This window comes from Xyrauchen texanus, chromosome 25, assembly GCF_025860055.1.
Source record: "Xyrauchen texanus isolate HMW12.3.18 chromosome 25, RBS_HiC_50CHRs, whole genome shotgun sequence".
Lineage (NCBI taxonomy): Eukaryota > Metazoa > Chordata > Actinopteri > Cypriniformes > Catostomidae > Xyrauchen > Xyrauchen texanus.
This window is the reverse complement of record NC_068300.1, coordinates 38,445,865-38,466,469: the sequence shown is the minus strand read 5'-3', so window position 1 is coordinate 38,466,469 and position 20,605 is coordinate 38,445,865.

The following is a 20,605-nucleotide window of genomic DNA, read 5'->3' as shown; positions in this document are numbered from 1 at the left end:
TATGCCCATGGGAGCTATGGAAGAGCAACTTCTCAGCTATAAAAAAATGATCTGGGCCAACAGAAATGTTCCAAACCACGAGACTCACTCCTGGTGTTAGTGTCAAGCAAAACTCAAAGGGCTTTAACTTTGGTGTACGTTATAATGAAAAACAGAGAGCCTTATAACACAGTGGAGGGTATTCTGCTGAGAGAGTGAAGAAGGTATACATGGTTTTGTTGTGTGTTGATACTTTACTGCAGATTTGATGTGTTGATAAGACAAAAGCACTGCACTGGGAGCAAACACACCCCACTTATCTTGTGGGAATTACTGACTTGAGCATTCCCTCATACATACACACATACAATTGAAAGAGGAAGGGTATTCCAACATGATTATTGTAAGCCAGAGGTCAGGAACCTATGGCTCATGAGCCACAAATGGCTGTTAAAAATGAAGTGGCTCGCCGGGTGTCTCACCATTCACCAACACATGAATGTTTAAAGCTTTCTAGAGATAATTTTCCTGTAGAAAGTGTGGGTGCAATTGCAAAGCTTGAAGTCAAGTGTCATTACTGTTTTGTTTTAATTTCTCCCGAATATGTCGTACAGCCTACTCCTGGTGAACAAGATTTGAAATGAACACCCGCCAAATGCAGAATTTTCATGCAGAGTATTTTGCTGATGTATCAGCCACTGTGGAATATGACCTATAAGACTTCTCGGAGTGATATATTACAAGAAATTAGGCAAAAAGATGCACGTATGATGAAACGTGATTATATTTTGAAGAAAAAATGAAAGAAAAGTCGCCAATGCGTGTCTGATTTGATGTGTGCGCAGTGAGCTCTGAGTGCAATGAAAGCGCTTCTACAAGACACGCACATGCATAGATTTCTGGGCCTCATTTCCCAATAACTTTGATCTTAGCAGTTAAGAGCATTTTATACGTGCGATTTTATGAACGTTCATTATTTTGTATGTGCACCCAGGGTGTGAAATAGCACCAGCCAAATGCGACGAGGCTCAATCCAGTTTGCGAGCTCCTCGTCCAAATGTATTTTATGCACGAGTAATTTTGCTCATCTACCCACAACAGGTGGGTGACCTGCAAGACGTCTCGGAGTGACACATGACAAGAAATGCTGTTAGTCAAAAAGACACACTTGAAGAAACACACTTTATTATATTTTTAATAACAGACAAAAGAAAAGCTGTTAATGTTCCTGACTGATTCGCCGTTTATCAGAGGTGTGCAGCATGAGTCTGTCTCATGGACAAACGCATGTTAAGGGTTATCACTCCTTTTTCTCTGTTTCATTCAACTGAAAACTGTTTGCAAGAATAATGTTGTCTATGAGAATGCGGCAAATGATCTCTGATCATCTCGTGAGGTGCTGTGAATTTAGTTTGCTTTATTTCCACAAAGCAGTTCACTCTTACACATTGTGAACGCAACTCTGTAGGTTCAGTAACATATACAGGTATCATTGTATTAAATAAACAAAGACGAAAGGGATTAAATCATAAAGTAATACAAGACACGTTCACATTGCACCTAAAATTTAGTTCTATTTTCTTTCCTTTAGGCAGCATTAACCAAATTATTAGTATTACCAAAACACAATACAAGCACATTCGATAAGAACACACCTTTGGCAGCATTTTTTGGGAACACAAGGAAATTGATTAGGCTTATTTATAATGATGATTATTATAATTATCTTTACATTTATAATTGTCTTTAGTTCTTAATTGTAGTCTGTTAGTAATTTTTCACCTGGTGTCATTGATGGATGCTTGCATGATGGTAAATGTTTGGATTTGTGGAGGTGGTTATATAGAAGATTTTTTAATCACTTCGTTATTTTAATTGCTTTTTTCATTTCATTTAAAGTGCAAATTGAGTTTAAAAATATCTTTTAAGTTTGACATGTTTCAATATATTTATGTATTTTTTAAAGAAAAATTATTCACAACCCTTGGCAGGGGGTTTGACCATCTAATCAGATATTGCGATATTTTAAACGCGATTATCATTAAAATATTTTTTACATATCGCCCAGCCCAAAGGGGAAATTTTTCATGAACAATTGTAAAATTAATTAATTTTATGGAGACCCACACTTATAGCAACATATTACCTATACATTTTTGCATATTTGTTTGTTTTTGAGTAGTCTGTGGGCAATAAAAACATTTTATTTTATTGAAAACTTGTTAGAAAATAGTAAATTATTAGTTTGTGCTATGGTTCTTTCGAAAAAAATTAATCAGCCGAGAAAAAAAAAAAACAATTGGCAACTTAGTGAATAAAGGTCCCTGACCCCTGAATTAAGCAATTGTTTTTCCGTTTACAATTTTTGTCTTTCACAAGTTTCTGACCAGGGCTGCGTTTCTCAATAAAACAAATCTTAGCGGTAAAAATCTTAGCGGTAAAAACCTTAATCGTAAAAAATCTTAGCGGTTAAGAGCATTTTCTACGAGCAATTTTATGAATGTTTTTTTTTTTCATGCGTTTCCCAAAAACGTTGCTGTCCGTGTGACAATATTGAAAAGTGACCGTAGTGCTCTTCATCATTGTAACTTCATTATATTTGTGTGTAACTTTACAATCATTTGTAATTTACCTCGCTAACGTTTGTTTTAAAATATTTTCTTATATATTCGACCTAATTAACTGCATATTTATGTATAGTTTTTACAATCATTTTGCGCTTTTTCTTTTACACAATCTGCTTCCATAATCAGGTGTGCATTTGTAATAATTGTTTTCACAAATTCCTCTCGATATAAAAGCTTCCAGGATTAATGAAGACAGTGGAGGCCCTGTGTATGATCCTGCTTATAACAAGCGTTCATTGAATATTATGAGATGCAAAATAAGTAGACGTCTGGAAGAAGTGCATTACTGGGACGTTTACCAATAAAGGGGAGGTCTGCTCTTTACTCCCAAAAGTGATAACGGTGACAGTAATGCTGCATGTCCGGTGCTACGCAACTTGTTATGCTGGCGAGAGAGCTTTTGGGATCACAGAGGAAGAGGAGATGAGGATAAAAGCATCTGCCAAATGAATAAATACAATTTTCATGCACGGCAGCACGTTAATTACTTTTTTCTTCTCTTTCTAATATTCATTTATACAGTTGTCTGTATCAAACATGCCACCGCTTTGTTGTTACCAACTTGTCCAACTAGTCCACACAAATATCTTTATTTGTTTACTAATTTATCTATTCATCCATTTAGACTATCTATTTTATTATTATTACTATTATTAGACTTGTATTTAATAAATAAAACACATATATCCATTAAAGTCTCAGCATAAAGTGTAGCTATTGGTTTTAAGATTGTATGAAGTATTATTTCACAATTGTCCTGCAGTTGTCTGCATAAGTTGGTGTCCTCACGATGCTGTTAGCGTGGGACGATTACTCATGAGCACTTATAAATCGACGAGCATTTTCAAGTACTAAAGTTATGATGCCTTTGGGAAACTGGCCCCAAAAATAAGCTGAACTGTAAGTTGGATTCTACGATCTATTTACAATGCTTTTGGGAAATGAGGCCTAGGATGTTTTCACTTTTTGTTCTTTGTAATTCATAAGTAGATGAGAGGTCACGTTGCACAATTTCTCACTAGTGCTGGTCATTATTACACAAATACAGTGATAAACTCATCAACCCTAAACCTAACCCTAACCCTGATGGTCAATGTTTTAAAAATATTACACATACAAACTTGCCAAATTAATTAATATTCTTGAAACAAAAAAGTTAATCAAATGCCGATGGTTGACACTGGTGTTTCACAGCGTTCAATCTTCAATGGAGAACTATAGGGTTAGAAAGATCTCAAGAACATTATATTCCATTGATGAAACTTGTATGTGAAATGTGAGAGCAGGCGTACAGTTGTCTTCACATGGTGCTTTTTGATATAAGTAATTTAACGGTCTGAGGTTATTATTTTAGACTTAACACATGTGATTTGAGTTGCAATTCAGTGTGGTGTGGTATGTGGTTTGAAGAGGCTCAGTGCAGCTAGTTCAACTCGGCCCAGTCATAGTGTCAATGGATTGATCCGGATTGTACTTATTAAATAATATGTCTGATGGCTTCAGGCTTCGAGACTGGATGGGTTAAAATACACAGAGTGGTTAACAGCTGTGAAAATGTAAGACCTGGTATTTCAGCACAGAAACACACTTTTTTTGACTAGCTACAAGAAGCGGCAGGTGCTTTTCAAAAGTAGGGAAGCACAGACTAATGCTTCTGATGTCTGCCATGTTGCTCCCAAAAGCTGCTCAAACTACTAACAAATTATTTAAGTTTAGAAAATGTAACTAAACCTAAAACTATTTTTCTAAAAAGTGGAGAGAAGAGCAAGTGTATTCTCTTATCTCCTCAATCTCAAGATGCGCAGCCCTTGCGGACATTCAGTTCTTGGCTCGCGCATCTTTGCTCTGTCAATAAACTTTGTACAGCCACTCACTCGTCACAACAGCAGCTCTACTCAGTTGTATGATGCATGTAATTGGGTTATTTTAACAAGAACAATTTCATGGGGCGGGCCTGGGTATCTCAGCTAGTATTGACGCTGACTACCACCCCTGAAGTCACGAGTTCGAATCCAGGGCGTGCTGAGTGACTCCAATGCTACAAAATTGGCCCGGTTGCTAAGGAGGGTAGAGTCACATGGGGTAACCTCCTCGTGGTAGCGATTAGGGTTTCTCACTCTCAATGGGGCACGTGGTAAGTTGTGTGTGGATCGTGGAGAGTAGCATGAGTCTCCACATGCTGTGAGTCTCTGCGGTGTCATACAGATTGAGCCACATGATAAGATGCGCAGATGCAACTGAGACTTGTCCTCCGCCACCTGGACTGAGGTGAGTAACCACACCACCACGAGGACCTACTAAGTAGTGGGAATTGGGCATTCAAAATTGGGAGAAAAGGAGATTAAAAAAAGAACAAGTACACGAGCAAAGTATCTGAACCAATACCAGTCCTATAAAAAAACTCATTCTTTTTGAGAGGCACTTCATCTTTTTAAATCTGTAGTTTTTCAAACATCTGTTAAACTTGACTGCAAAGAGAACGCATTAGTAAAGACGATGCAATGTGGATGTACTTGTGTTCAGAATATGAATTTCATATAATTGATCAATTTCTCATACGAATTTCTGAACTAGGCCAAATCCTGTTTGTTCTTCTAAAATGTCTTGCGGGCCACACCAGGGCAGTCGGCGGGCTGTAGATGACCCGTAGACCATAGTTGGGACACCCCTCCTCTAACTGTCAGTGGCAAACACTCTCTGTCAACAGCAGTGGTTTTACATTTCATATAATGTTAATTACGTACATTACCATTTTTATTATTAGCAGTTTGTTGCGAAGTCCTACCAATTTGAGAGCTCAACTAATCTCTGTATGTCCAGACAGGACAAAAATGCATTGATTGAAAGCCTATTAGCCAATAGGCAATCAGATGCAGATCCAATGCAAATAGTACTCATTAAGCTTCTGTAGACTCCCAGAGAAGCATGGCATATGTGTTTTACCATTTTAAGAGCCTCGTCCAATGAACATCAAACTTTTGCACCTTGATTTGTATAGTATCGGTATCTGCCACAGACTCCCATTGAAGCATGACATTAGAAATGCTCTATGGACCAAGTGTCCACTGACATCTATGGACATATGCATGTATAAATCAAATCATCAAATGATAATCCAACAATAATGCCGTAATGTGTTTTAACCGAGGTATCCATGTGCAGTGTACAGAAGAGCACACTTTCTATATTTTAAAGAGCCAAATCACACAACTTAAAACTGAGAACCAGCATGCAAGATGGGGAACTGTGCTGTAAAAAATGTGTTCAGCATTACTGAAGGTGTATGCACTGAAACCTTGACAATGTTTTTGACAATGGTGCCCACCAGAAGTGTTCAGTTTAGGCTGGATATCTCGCTTTACCTAGATACTCTACCAAATATTGTACTCAACACATGGAACATAAGTTCCAGATCTTGTCTTCAAGTCATTCCAAAATCAATAGGTGCCATCCGGTTTTCGAATCATGAATAAGGTAAATCACAATTTTTAAGATTTCCCAATCATGGCTTGGTGTGACTTCCTTTGCTACATTAAGATGTTATGCTTAACTAAACAGGTCCACCAGATAATAGGACATCTGAAAAGACATTGAGAAAAGTGGTTAATTAGTTGTTCTAGTTCCTGAATTCAGACAAAGGACATCTGCTCCCCAAAATGTATTTTTTTCCAGGGTCTATGCTGCAAGAATGAAGAGTTGCAAAGCTAGTCTGACACACTTTTTTTATCAGGTTGAGGTGATAAAGCTGTTCCACCTTTTGTTGGCTGGGTTGGTGGATTTGAAAAGTCACAAGACTACCAGTGGGTTGACCAGTAGAGAAACAAATTGAATTTGACCCAGCTCCAGTGGGATTCATGTGATTGTGCAGAATTGTTGTACACCCACTTTTGTATGCACTGGGCTTCAAACAGATGCTTTCTGACATGTGGCATTACTCTGCTGATCTGTTGCCTCATGTCCCATATATGCTCAGGGACTGTTCTGTGTGGCAACGGCTGTTATTTCTCCCACAACTGTCTCCCAAATAGCAATTCAAATGGTGTGAATCTGGTTGATGAATGAGGCACATCAACACGTGGGATCGTACCAGTCAAACCCATCTTAGAACCTCCCAAGATAATGTCTGCAACGTATAGACCAAGTTGTGCAGGTGTTTGAAACAAATCAGCCAAAACACAAAAAGAGAGGTGAAACTTTGAAAATCAATGTGCCTCTATTCGAATACCAAAATCACTATTCGCTGCCAACAAAATGGGATCCTGCCCGGGCAGGGCAATTATCAGATTTGATAGCAAAAAGTATGTTGCCCGACTCAATGTAATTCTGTGTATGACTATGACATGCTTGAGTGCCTGTGCGAGCAAAGCTGGGCTATCTCTGCCACCCTGTCGTAGACAAGAATTCTTGAGCTATCTGACAACAGCTGGCAGGCAAATCGTCCCAGAAGACACAAATAAGGGCTATGTTTGTCACAGTGGTTGACCACAAGCACAAGCGTCTGAGCTTCCTAGGTCTAGATGAGAAACAGAGGAGTTTACCTCAAATGGCAGTTAGAAGCTAATTTAAATTTACAGTATACCCCCCAAAAGTGTCTCTGCAAACTGACTGCCCATGGAATGGGTGGCATTGCTTTTGATGAGTCTATGAAACACGGAATGGGGCTGTCAGTAGGTAACACACATAGACCCAACACTTACAGTACAGTATTAATATATTACAGTATATATTATTATTTATGATATAAGTATTATATTAATATATACGCATTATATACTTTTAATATTTGTTGCATTTTGAAGATTCAAGTATTGCAAAATAATTGCAAAATTTAGCAAAATTAGCTGCAAAAATAAAGGGCATCGTGTTGAGCACTTGCATCTTTTTCACACATGACAATAAAAGACTGAGCACAATCTGGTCCTGAATAAATTAATCAATTACAATAATAATAATAATTATTATTAATAATTTTTTTACTCTGTGCTTTTGCATTGTGTGACCATTTCTGGTGATGCCAGAAGGTGGTGACAAATGAGTGCCTTGTGTGAAATGAGTTAGTCATTGAATCAACAATCAAAATAAACTTTTAATCCTTTAAACTTTTTATATCTACAGACCTACAAAGATTATTAATTTAGATCAACATCAATGCCGATAAAAACATGAAAATGAGCATTGTTGAACGCAACAATGTCATTGTAACACAGTTAAAGGATGGGCAAGGAGGAGGCGAGAACCGGCTTGTCAACATAAATTACATTTAATTCAACTCAAACCAAAAGTACAAACATAAACACACGCACATGACGGATATGCCCGTAATTCTCTCTCTCTCGAACCATCGCCACCGGCCGCCTTTATCCCTCGCGCGCATCATCAGGCCGATTGGGGACCGGGCGCGCGATATTCCGACCCGGCCCCGCCCCCCTCTGCTCCACACTCGCCGGGGTGCCGCCGGGGATGCCACCGGCATGACATACATCCCCCCCCTATCCCTGGGGCGGGGTGCATCTTCTGTCCCGTGTGGTCATGCCCGCCTTCCTCGACCTGGGAGGAGACAGGAGGGGAAAAACAACAACAACAACAAAATAGGCGAGGAAAAAGGCCAACACGGTGCGAAAGAGAGAGAGAGAGGAGAGAGAGAAAAAGCTCACTAACCAGTTCTCTAATGTACCGTCGCGTGGCCCCCGAGCACTCCTCCACACTCTCTGGCGGACGACAGCCGCTCCTCACCGGGCGAACCGGAGTCAAATCTCCGACCCCCAGCGGACAGAACGCCCCTCCGCTTTTCTGGCAGCACCTGGGGACATTCCTCCGCCCCTGGCAGCGGCCCTACCGCTCCAGGCGATCGGGGAGTTACTTCCCTCCTCCCCTCGCGAACAGCAGTCTTCAATCGACCCCTCCGCATTTCTGGGGGACGGCAGGGCACTCCTCCGCCCCTGGCAGCGGCTCCATCGCTCCAGGAGGTCGGGGAATCCAGTCCCCACTCGCCCCACGGACGGTGGCCGTTCACCGCATCCGGCAGATAGCAGCGGCGCTCCCCTGGGTGGACGGCAGTGTCGAGGACTCTGCGACGGGCATCCCTCCGCCTTCCCGGGTTTAGGCACCAATGTAACACAGTTAAAGGATGGGCAAGGAGGAGGCGAGAACCGGCTTTTCAATATAAATAATAATTTAATGAGAAACTTAAAAGACAACATAAACACACACATGACGGACATGTCCGCTAACGATCTCTCTCTCGAACTATCGTCACCGGCCGCCTTTATCCCTCATCAGGCTGATTGGGGACCGGGAGCGTGATATTCCGACCCGGCCCCGCCCCCCTCCGCTCCACAGTCATATTCATTTGTTTTAGTCTGACGAAAATGACATAATTTTAGTCAATGAAAATACAATATTTTAGTTGACGACGATGTGCAAAATGGACAAATAGTTTTGTCAAACTGTAACAGACCTACATTCAGACCTCCATATTCAAACATTTAAGGAATAAATGTATAAACATTTTCTAATTCAAAACATTTATCATAACTATATATAGCCTTCTTTCCTTGTTGTGAAAAAACTGAGCTCCTAAAATAATAATGAATAGACTGAAATATTAGCTGCTTTTTAGAAGTTAGACTAATGTACTCTGAAATCTTCATGCTTTAGAGACTTGTTAATTTTCTGTGAAAGGATATTACATTGCTTACAGAAACGGTGTATTCACTATGCAAGTTACGCAAAGCAAATTGCGCTGCCTCTTCCGTCACTCACTCGACATTGTGTCGAATGAACTGGGACGCCAAACGTACATCTGAACCTGAGAAAAGGCCAATGTCAAGTTAGCAGACAGAATTTGCATGCCCCGCCCTGGACATATGGGTATAAAGGGAAGCAGGGCAGCCCGTCAAAATTTTTCTTCGGAGCTGAATGGTTGTGCGGTAGTTCACCACTGTTCCACTCACCTCTACTGGCGGTAAGCACTGCTGTTGGGTTTACGGCAAGTTTCAGCTGGCGTTCTCTCTCTCTCTCTGCGCGCTGTGCAGTCTACGGCCCTGGGCGCTTCAACAGCGCTTTCATCGCCTGAAAGAGTGTTTCTCCTCTTAAAAAGAGTTTATTTTACCACTCATAAAAGAGCAATACACACCAGGCATTGAACGTCCTTTTCAGGATGCGTCTTTTTAAAGATGTCTTTCCGCCTCTGTGTAGTTCCTGGATGTGGTTGATTTCACTCCACTTCTGACGGTCATAAAAGATGTCTGCTGTGCTTTCCCAGGCCGCCGTGAGCGCGAGGCTGGACTGGAAACCCCCCCCCTCCCCACGGCTACTCGATTGGTTCCTCGGGTCAGGGCGCCTCTAATAGCCATGCCCCCCCAGTTCCGTTCTTCCCGGAAGTGCATGACGACCTGCCACCGACCTCGCTCTCAGAGCCACGAAGGTCACAGTGCAGGCACTCGGGCAGGCGATGGTAACCCTCGTGGTTCAGGAGCGTCGCCTCTGGCTGAACATGGTCGAGATGCGCAACGTTGACAAGGCACGCTTAATCAACGCCCCTGTCTCCCAGCTTGGCCTCTTCGGCGACACCGTCGACAACTTCGCCCAGCAGTTTTCGGCAGTGAAGAAGCAGATGGCACATTTTGCCGCGGCGCCACCAAACCAGCGCGCCCTGCCTGCTCGCCAATGGCATCCCCCTGCGGCTAAACAACAGGTAGCTCCGCCTCAACCCGGGCCCACCTCTCGGGCCCAGCGTCGAGCACCTCGCAGGCAGCGTACTCGCCCCGTCTCCTGAGACGGGCAACCCAGGCAGTCAGACGTTCGCTCCAGAGCACCTTCTATCCCAGGTTATCCCAGGTCTATCCCTGGATGTTCTCCTCCCTAGCCTTCTGGCCAGCGAATTCAGCAGAGCAATTCGCGGCAAGACCCACTACGAGTCACAGGTGCTCTGTACTGGGGTCAGGCTCCACTGGCTTAGTTCCCTTTTCAGGCAAACTCCCTGTGATATATTTCCCGCAGTACGGTCCCCTTGTCGGCGGACCCACGTTTCCCTTGGGCAGCCCTGCCCTGGTCGCCGTACTTGTAGAGTCCCCCCTCATTAGGCTGGACCTACCACCGTGCCATTTCCCACATACGGCTTCACAAACCTTGTGGTGTATTTGCCACATGTTACCTCACCCTAGACTCAAAAATGGCAAAAAAGAAACTCATCAGTCAATCATTGTTTTGAGGAATGAATGCTTAAAATTGCCTAAAAACACAACATATTTCATACAAAAGTTGTTCACTACAGTCTTCAAAGACAAGGGACAACTGGCTCTAACAAGGATAGAAAGAGATGTGGAAGACCAGATGTACAACTAAACAAGAGGAGTTTAGTACATCAGAGTCTCTAGTTTGAGAAATAGACGCCTCACATGTCCTGAGCTGACAGCTTCATTGAATTCTACCCGCTAAACACCAGTTTCATGTACATTAGTAAAGAGAAGGCCTTATGGGAAGAATTCCAAAGAAAAAAACACTTTTGAAACAAAAAAATAAAAGAAAGGGTTAGTGTCACGATTCCCTTGTTGTCTGCCCGTGTTTTCTGTTTCACTCGTCACTGATCACATTCCATGTCACGTTTTCCTTGTTGTCTGCCCCGTGTTTCACTTGTCTGTCTAAAAACTACACTTCCCACAATTCCCTGATCTCATCACTGCCATCATTGCATCATTGTTCTCACCTGTGTCTCGTTTTCTCATCATCATGTCTCCTGTGTATTTAAGCACTGCTGTTTCTTCATTCCCCTGTCGATTGTTGATGTTTGTGGACGCCTGTTTCCGTTCTCGTTCTATGTTTATCCTGCCAGGGCAACCTTTCTATGTTTTCCGTGTTTTTGTTTCATTTCCCAATTGCGGGTATTTCCTTTGTTCCTGTTTTGTCTGTTTTCACGTTTGTTCAATAAAACCTGCAAATAGATCCTCACTCCACGTCTGCCTTCATCTTACCCGTAACAGAACAATCGACCCACAATGGATCTAGCAGGGTTCCTCGAAGAGCTGACAGAGGCGGACTTGTCTGTCCGGGAATTCTCCCACTTCTTTGCCAGGCTGGCCAGTTACACCGGCTGGGATGACCATACCTTGAAGGTGGCGTACCGGTTCGGTGTTCCCAAACACCGGTGGTGGGAACTGCCGGAGACCGGAGACTGCACATGGCGGGAGTATGTGGGACTCATCGTGGATGAGTTCGCTGCCGGGGAGCCACCTCTCCTGATCCCGGCTCCCGCCTCTGGGCTTTCCTCGCCAGCCACGGTGAGTGAGCCAACCCCCACGCCTGCCGTGGTCAACGAACCAGCGCTGCCAACTTCATCCGCCCGGAGGAGGAGGAGAAGAAAGGCCTCTGCTCTCCAGCCTCCGCCAACCACGGCCAACCAGCCAATGCCTGCAGCCCCGAACGTCAATGAGCCAGCACCTGTAGCCTCGAACGTCAGTGAGCCAGTGCCTGTAGCCTCGAACGTCAGTGAGCCAGTGCCTGTAGCCTCGAACGTCAGTGAGCCAGCGCCTGTAGCCTCGATCGTCTCCGAGCCAGCGCCTGTAGCCTCGATCGTCTCCGAGCCAGCGCCTGTAGCCTCGACCGTCCTAGAGCCAGTGCCTGTAGCCTCGAACGTCCCAGAGCCAGCACCTGTATCCATGACCGTCCTAGAGCCAGCGCATCTCGAGCCTTCCAGGGCTCCGCCTCCTGAGCCTTCTAGGGTGCTGCCTCCCGAGCCTTCCAGGGCTCCGCCTCTCGAGCCTTCCAGGACTCCGCCTCTCGGGCCTTCCAGCCTTCCAGGACTCCGCCTCTCGAGCCTTCCAGGGCTCCGCCTCTCGAGCCTTCCAGGGCTCCGCCTACCTCAGCTCCGCCCTCGGAGTTCCCTTTCTATGTTTTCCATGTTTTTGTTTCATTTCCCCATTGCGGGTATTTTCTTTGTTCCTGTTTTGTCTGTTTTCACGTTTGTTCAATAAAACCTGCAAATAGATCCTCACTCCACGTCTGCCTTCATCTTATCCGTAACAGTTAGAGTGGGCAAAGAAACACAGACATTGGACAACAGATAATTGGAAAAGAGTGTTATGGATCTTAACCTCATTGAGCTTTTGTGGGATCACCTAGACTGTAAAGTGCGTGAGAAGTGCCCAACAAGACAGTCACATCTATGGCAAGTGCTACAGGAAGTGTGGGGTGAAATGTCACCCGAGTATCTGGACAAACTGACAGAATGCCAAGGATCTGCAAAACTGTCATTGCTGCACATTGAAGATTTTTTGATTAGAACACTTTGAAGTAGTTTAAAATTGTAATTGTAATTTTTCACGTTATTAATGACCAGACAATACATTGTGATCAGTTGAATGCCACTTTGGTGAATAAACGTACCAATTTCTTTCCATAAGAGCAAAATCTGGACACTAGTGTATATGTTGTGGATATAGGCTACTATAGTGATTCAAATCATGTATAAATAGGATGCGTTTCAATTAGGTATTTTTTCTGTGTTCAACTCGTGCAGCTCAGGTGGAGAATCCCCAATTATTAATGGGTTAAATTAATAATATCTCATATTTTCTTTTATATAAAGATTCTATAGATGTTTCTTTACATTTTTACATTTTATGCATTTGGCAGACGCTTTTATCCAAAGCAACTTACAGTGCACTTTACAGTTAATTACCTTGCTCAAGGACACAATGGTGGTGGCCGTGGGGGATCGGACCAGTGACCTTCTGATTAACAATTATTTGCTTTAGCCCACTACACCACCACCACCTTTATCCTTTCATATCTTGCACTGTTAATATCTTGCAGTATAATTTTTATCTCATCATATTTTGTTAATAGTATGCTTTAATAAAATTATTTCATTATCGTCATGATGTGCCTTTTTAATCTCATCTTCGTTATCATTGATGAAATCAATAAACACCTTCTCAATGAACATTTTCAGTGATTTTGTTTACGAGATTAACACTGGTGGCATTGCTTGAGATGAGTCTATGAAACAGACTGCCCATGTAATTGGTGGCATTGCCTTGCGATGTGTCTGTTCGAACAGACTGCCTATATGAAATAATGCATTGCTTTGCGATGTCTCCTTGCAAAAGATCAATCCTTTAATTAGGATTGTTATAGTTTACAGTTAACAAATCCTTTACATTGGTAATGATGCCAAATCGCCACTAATTAACAAAAAACATTAACATAACTGTGGAACATTAAGTAAATAACACACCCCCTGTGTATGATTGTTTCTTACATTTGAGCAACAATATGCGTTCTGTGCTGATATTATTATGAGTGTGTGATTGCTTGATGCAACTGGCCCAAATCAAAGTCTGACCATAGCACACAATTCTTTGAACAAAGCCCTTGACATTCTTAAGTGTTTAACCCACAGTTGGTCATTAATGTGGGTCCTCAAAATCCACCAGAACAGTTTTGATAGCAGGTGCTCCCAGGCATGTGGAGGCTGGTGGAGTGTGGGCATCGCAGCCCATTTCAGCTGTAATTCTATCAAATATTACACTTATTCCGTAGCATCTTCCAGCAGCATTTTATAAAACAAGGTCCAATTGCTCCAATCCTGCAAATAAAACCCTCCCTGAAGCAAGGAGGTATTTTAGCTGCTCCAGCTGCCTCAAGATAATGCACATGACGTAGTGGATGAAAACATGCAAAGATTTGTATTTCTTTAGTCAAATGTTTAGAAATGCACTTAATGTTTTAAACATTTCGATGGTAACCCAGCTAATGAAAGAGATTGTGGTTTAATGTGCTTAAAAGTGACTAAGAGAAAATAAGAAGAATCAGCTGGTAAATACTATAAATACAGAGATACATCAGTGACAATCAGTAAATTGTAGCCAGAGGTGGGTAGTAACATGCTACATTTACTCCATTACATTTACTTTTGAAAAAATAAATACTTTTAGGGTAGGTTTAAAATTGAGTACTTTTTTACTCTCGCGCAAGTAAATTTCGAGTTACATTTTTTTACTTTTACTTCTTTACAATGTGTGGTGATCCTGTCGTTACATTATTGGGATTCATTTTAATTAATGTGTAATTTATTGAGAGATTATTGAATGGGACTTTTACGAGAGCGGAAGTTAACACAGAGGAGCACGCCGCTGTCACAGACTGTCACTCAAGTCATCAGTGCTGCGGCACAAACTCTTCATAGTGAAACACTTTCTTTGCTCCACATGGTGAAAAAATTATAGTTTCATCATGCAATGCCTTCATTTAACACCAAGAAAAGTGGATATTTCAAGATTAAAATCACAGCTCCAATTTAAGGCAACACACTGAGGTATGTTTTGGCTCTAATGATAATGCGGTCTTTTCTGTGTAATGAGATGGTCTTTTTCAGGGTGATTCTGTAACTGGGCTCTTATGACATCAGTTTTTTAAGTGTACATTTTAAAATCAGTGCAGCAATATATCAGTGAGCTTTGTCCTGCGTCCCGCATGTCATGAGCTATATTTACGCATTTACCATGCGCCCTCGTAGGGGTACTGGAAACTATCGCAGCAACTTCAGGCGGATTAACTATAAATCCATGTAAACATCCAAGTTAATTGAAATAAATGCCTTGGCTCTGCTGTTCGTGTGATTGACAACTGGAGCGCAAACAGACAGTATTTCTGAGCGTGCACAGCGAGGTGCGCGGGGCGTGAGAGATGTGCAGGCGCGAGATGTGTATGGCGAAGAGAGTGGCTATATTCGATATAGTGAATGGCAGTTAGTGCACTATATCTCAGCAGTGAGTGAACGAAATGAGTGAGTGAATTTGGACACTGAGGTATACACAAAGTGTCAGACCTCTGGGGCTGTCACAGAAACATCACATATGAACTTTTAAAATACAATAAATCTTCACTCTGTTTGTCATTTTTAATATATACTGTGTGTTAATATTAAGATAAACACATTTGATCAAATAAAGAGTACATTTTAAAATGTATCTGTATGTTTTGCCTCTCTATATGCTATTATGTTATTTTAATCAAGTAATGATTTGTCAAAAAGTAATTTAATACATTCAGCATGAAATAAAAGGAATGAAAGAAGCAGTAAACTCCCAGCTCGTACATAAAATGTACACACAAAATTAGAGTGCATTGTGGGTAATAATGGGTGAACAAAAGTAAGGTACAAGTGGCTCACTCAGAATTTAGACAGTCCTACAAAATGGAGTCGAAATACAAAATAGTGCACTATATAGTGGAAAGGGGGCGGTTTCAGACACATAGCGTTTTTTAATAAAGCATGATTTTTCTTTGGTTTATATTTCAGCATTATATATAATGTCCTTGTGGGACATTTTCACGTTTTCACCATAATAATTACTAGAAATGTTTCCAAACCTCTCTCATTGACAAATTCATCCAGATCTGACAAGAGGCCTTAAAGGGATAGTTCACCCAAAAAGTACAATTCTCATTATTTTCTCACCCTTGTGCCATCCCAGATGTGTAAGACTTTCTTTCATCTGCTGAACTCAAATGAAGATTTTTAGGAAAATGTCTCAGCTCTGTAGGTCAATACAATGCAAGTGAATGGGTGGCAACATTTTAAGCTAAACAAATTCACATAAATCAGCATAAAAGTAATCCATACTCCAGTGGTTAAATCAATATCTTCAGAAGCGATGTGACAGGTGTGGATGAGAAACAGAGAAACAGATCACCTTCACATTCTTCTTCTTGTGTTTGTGGTGATTCACATTCTTCTCTGCATATCTCCCCATGTTGTTCCAAACCAGTGTGACCTTTGCATTATGTGGAACACAAGATATGTTAGACAAAATGTTAAAGACTGACAGTCTCATTCACTTTCAAAATAAGGAGAAAAAAAAACATTCACTGAAAGTAAATAGTGACTCTACAAACATTGTCTTATATCTACTTTGGGTTGCATGGAAGAAAGATAGTCATATGGGTTATAAACAACATGATGGTGAATGATGACAGAATTTCCAATAATAATAATTCTGTAATACATGTTAAATGTGTATTATGTAATGGAATATAGGGGAGTTAACGTCTATAATGTCATTTGTGAAAGTAACGGGTTATTCACTACTAGAGTACTCTTTTAATTGGATATTTTCTTACTCTTACTCAAGTAATTTTTTATTTGAGTACTTTTACTTCTACTTAAGTAATTTTCTTTAAGTAATTGGATACTCTACCCACCTCTGATTGTAGCCTTAAACTTATGAATTCTAATAAAATATACAAGCCACAATCAATGCATAAACATACCTAAACTTAAAGAAAATGTAATCGTACCACATACATGAACGTAGTTATGCATAAATCAACGTGTATGAATGCTGAATTCTCATTACTCAATGCAGGATTATACTTGGATATGCAAACACTGTTGTAAACAGATGAGGAATATGAACCTGGAATTGGCTGCCGCAGACTGGTGGAACACTCAATCTTTTCTCACACCTAACATGAAGATCTGTGTGCACCGACTGCTCTTGGAAAACTAAACAGCGATTACTGGATGCAGAAATGAATATACTGAACAGTGATTTCAGAAGCATTTTTACATAAACGCAGCAGAAAAACCTAAAACCCCATCGCCAACAGTGACTGACAATTGTTCCAAAAAGAAGAATCAACTGAGATCTTGCATATCTTGCTGATGGAGATCAGCTGCACTGAGGAGAGTGAACACCAAGTTGAGAAAACCAAACAAGGTACAATCAAAATCTAGAGCAACTGTTTGCCCTCAAGCATGTTGCTCTGCATTGCCAAACTTAGTTTGAATCCAGACTCTTCTCCAGACAGCAAACTCTGCATTCAATTCTCAGAACCTTTTAATTGGCTGTAGATCCATTAGACAGCACCAAGTGTTATTTGCCTTAGTTGCACTTAGCTCACTGATTGGTTCATGGCCTGGAGAGAACAGGCAAAAAAGATAGAGCGAGAGAAAGACAGCATGAGCTATCTATCTTTTGCAGTTGAGAGCAACTATTGATTCTCTCAGCCAATAGATTGCTCACATGGATAATTGACAAATTAGCCTGGTAATTGGTCACAATAATTGGCCATTTAAGGATATCATGTGTAATGAGTAATATTGCTGTTTTCGTTCCCCAGCTCGGTTTAGAGTGAAGTGATACCCTCCCCCTACAGACGAGTACTGGATCAATGAGGAAGCAGTCTTTCTCTGCCATCCTCCTTTCCCTTCCATTTAGCACAGCAGGCTTTCCCGTAACACTGCATCTGTAGAGGGCCAACTGAAGAAATGCTTGCATATATACATACACTTGGGTGTGATTTCAAAGGTGCGTGGAGAGTTACCAGGCAACTGGACTGTGTCTGTGTAAGCAGACATTTACAAAAGGCAGTATTCACAGCAGAAACAAATGGTAAATAAACAGAAGTAAGAAGTTATAGCGGAGGCTAGTGTTGGGGAAGCTTCTTAAGAACTGTAACTTGACATCAAATTATCCATTTTTGTTCTCTGGAAATCGAACCCATGATCTTGGCATTGCGAGCACCATGCTCTACCAGTTGTGCTACGGGAAATAAAATAAACATAGAAACAAATAAATTATGTTATTACGGCTTTACCAACCCTATGAAAAATCAAGAGCTCATGGCAAATTTTCTGCAAACTTGCCGTAAATTCGCCACTGATAATTTTAAGCAATTAGCTTTGCGGCAAATTGTCCATTGTTGCCAAATGTTTTCTGGAGGTTCACCACTACCGGCAAAGAGCTGCAAACGTCTGGCAAACATTTGCGTTGAATCAGAAGCTTATTTGCATGTGAAAAGATTGAGGGGCAAATTTGCTGCAAGTTTGTGGCTAGTTTCGATTTTTTTTTGTAAAGGAAAACCTAAAAATGAAGTCTAATGCCTTACCCAAACTGGCAGAAAGAAAACGTCGAGTTTTTAATGAGATGAGGGTAGCGTTTTACAGGTTATTTACATACATAAGTCATTTGTATTGCATATGGAATGAGTAACCAAATTTGTTTTTGGATGTTTCCTTTTTTAAAATAACCCTTACAAAAATCGAGAGTTCAAACTTGCGGACAATTGTCCATTGTTGCTAAAGGTTTGCCGGTGGTTCACCACTACTGGTGAAGAGCTGCAAACTTCTGTCAAACATTTGCGGTGAATCGAGGTGGCAAATTTGCAGTAAGTTTGCGGCTAGTTAAGATTTTTTAAGGGAAAGTGTTGGATAGGAGGTTGGCTTAAATTGAATGCAATCATTTTAAAATGTGTTTGTTGATTGGTTGGTCTCTATGGAAATAAAAGTTGTACCTTTTTATAAGAGCCAAGTTTTACAATACCTTTGTTGTCTGCTTCAACTAATTTGAAGTTACGAAATACATAATTTGATCTTTATTTTTGCAGCTTAAAGCCTTCAGTTTTTTGTTTTCAGCTGGAAAATGGAATTGAAAAAATAATCACAGATTAACCAATGGAAGAAAATAATTTCTTCCATTGGTTGAACAAACAGATAGTCCCGCCCCAAACTCACGCCATTGTTAGAGCCAAATTTGCAGTGTTAGGCTGGATGGATCCTTCAACTTTATCAAACAGAGGACTGTTTTGATAGCGCCACAGAGCTATTGTTACACGTTTAGGTGAAATCAACCTACAAATTACTTATAGTTGACTTTGCATATTACGCTGGGAAACGACAAAGAATTTTTTTACATTATACACATTTTTCTTTTGGTGTCCTCTTTTTCCCCACTATCTTTTTGTATGATGTTGTCATTATTGATCGTATGTTAAGTGTTTATGTAAACATATTTATATATTTAGCTATATATTTCTTTGTACTGTTGATACATTATTCCGAAATTAATGCCTGCTTTATCCCTTGAATAGATTGAAGTTTATTAAAGGGACAACTCATTGTTAATTACATCACCTAAGCATGTTGTAAGGTATGGCGGAGGATCAGTGCCTTAACAGATTCCCGAACAAACAAGAACTTACTGTTAAAACCCCCCCTAATTACTGAAATAGCGCCAACCAGCCTCCACAAGCACAATAAATGTATTGACAAAGAGACAATGAACTATTGACAGAGAACCGCATGTGACATCCGCAATGCTCACCACGTGCTTATCGTGTGGACAGGAAGGGGAAACTTTGAACGTAAAAATGTGTGTGTGTGTGTGTGTGTTTTCAGTTAAACACAGAACTGCATATTGCTAATGAAATACGTGTAATCCCTGTATGTTGTGTATTTCTGAGGTATATCAAACTCGTTAGAACTGTTTCGTTGTGTGTTTTAAACTCTGAGGCCTCATATTTAATAGCCTCAGTGTATATTCCCTTATTAAGTGTACTAAATATACCTTTCTTGGTATCAAATTAAACCTTACGATTTGTCCGAGCTGAATTCGAATATAAGATCTCTGTAGAATGATATTACGCGATGTTTTACTATCTTTTGAGTCATTCAGCCCAAAATCTCTTACCGTCATAAACCCAGCCAGAAACATGCAAATGAGCCGTGACTGAACAAAGGAATCATTCTCCTGCCCAGAGTAAGGGAGACTTTTACGACCTCCAAAGGAATGTTCAGAGAAGTGCTGACCCTCCCTTCATTCTCTTACTGAGAAAGAGAAATGAACCCTGTTAATCCTATATATATATTCTATATATCCATGTGATAAATATTGACATGTATCTAATGTGCCATCTCACATTTTCCCTTAAATGTGCTTGATCTATGTTTTCTTGCAAACTAATGGGTTAATGTTTCAGACTTTGCATACTATGGTTAACCAAAATCATATGTGTGGCATATTTGGTCTCTATAACTTGGTATTTTGAAGATTGAAATGACTGTGTACATGATATGTCGATAACAACAACATATTAGTATTACCAGTATATTTCCTATTTTCTTTCTTGCACATGCAATGGGCAATTTTACAACAAAGAGCAATAAACCAAATTCCCGCCTGGAACCCAAACCCTTCTCATTGGTCGAGCCAATG